This window comes from Chrysochloris asiatica, unplaced genomic scaffold, assembly GCF_000296735.1.
Source record: "Chrysochloris asiatica unplaced genomic scaffold, ChrAsi1.0 scaffold00066, whole genome shotgun sequence".
NCBI lineage: Eukaryota > Metazoa > Chordata > Mammalia > Afrosoricida > Chrysochloridae > Chrysochloris > Chrysochloris asiatica.
Window position 1 is genome coordinate 7,848,841 of NW_006408584.1, and position 1,462 is coordinate 7,850,302.

Sequence of the window (1,462 nt, forward strand, 5' to 3'; positions counted from 1 at the left end):
CCTTGTGTTTCTCACACAGAGCAGCTGGCAGACTCAAAATAGAGTTTGTGATTAGCAATCCAATGCTAATGTTGGTATTTAGGGCTGATGAGTTGGTTCCAAGTCGTAGCAACCCTGTAGAGTTTTCTATAAGAGACTGGTGTGTTAGAACCACTGACCTTGTGGTTAATGATTCAGTTCGTATACTACAGTGTCACATAGTCCCCAAAGTGAAACAAGAAAATCGGGAACTAGAGATATCAATTTACAGTGACCACAACTACAAAGCAAAAAGAAGGAAATGTGCAGTTATAGAGCTTCCAAATGGTGAAGAGGTAGAAATCTTTCAAGATAAAACAGACTGTTTAAAACTAGGGAATAAATTAAAAAATTAGAGGGAAACATTAAAAAATAATAATACAAAAAATAGGAAATCCTTAAAAAGTTGTTGTTAAAGTGCATTAAGTCTATCGCGGCCTCACAATAACTTTCTGTACAACAGAACAAAATACTTTCTGGCACAACATTATCCTCACAATTACTGCTATACTTGAGACCATAGTTGCTGCCCCTGTGCCAATCCATCTCTTTGGGGTCTCTCTCTTTTTACCTTTCCCTCCACTATATCAAGTATGATGTCTTTCTCCAGGGATTGGTCCCTCCAGAAAACATTTCTGTACTATGAGAGACCTAGTCTGGCCATCTTGGATTCTAAGGAACATTCTGGTTGTACTTCCTTCATCATAGATGTGTTTGCTCTTTTGGCAGCCCATGGTAACTTTAATATTCTTCTCTAATGCCATAACACAAATGCTTCAATTATTCTATGGTCTTCTGTAGTCATTGTCCAACTCTCATTTTCATATGAGGTTATGGTCTTGATCTTCATCAATAAGTATTTGAAATCCTCTTCACTTACAGTAAGCAAATCTTATGATCTGTGTATCAAATAGATTGTCTTGAAGGGAATTTTTCTTTAAACTTTTTATTGTGAATTGCATGAAGGTTTATAGACAAGATCATCAGCTTTACATTCAGCAAACCATTCTCTTCTTTCATCTCAATTATTGCAATACCCTCACTGCAACAGCATTTAACCTTTTTCTACATAATATTATTTATTGCTTTCTACATGATGGCATTAATTGCTCCAGTGTGAGGATTTTTGTGTTTTTTACATTGAGGTGCAACCCATACTGAAGGCTTTTAGGACTTCATTAGTAAGTATTTTAAGTCCTTTTCATTTTCAGCAAGCAAGGTTATATCATCTGCATACCACAGGTTGTTAATGATGCAAAGTTCTTCTTCATATAATCCCACTTCTCAGATAATTTTCTCACATTCAAACTGAATAAATATAGTGAAAGAATACAACCCTGGAAAACACCTTTCCTAATTTTAAACCATTTGAGGTCCCCTTATTTTGTTTGAAAACTGCCTCTGGGTCTATGTACAGTTTTCTAATGAGCAAAAATAAGTGTTT

At 35.4% G+C, this 1,462-nt stretch overlaps 1 pseudogene; it reads left to right on the plus strand.

Annotated features, from left to right (window-relative positions):
• Window positions 1-1,462, plus strand: part of LOC102826509 — a 63,947-nt pseudogene that overhangs the window by 57,880 nt on the left and 4,605 nt on the right.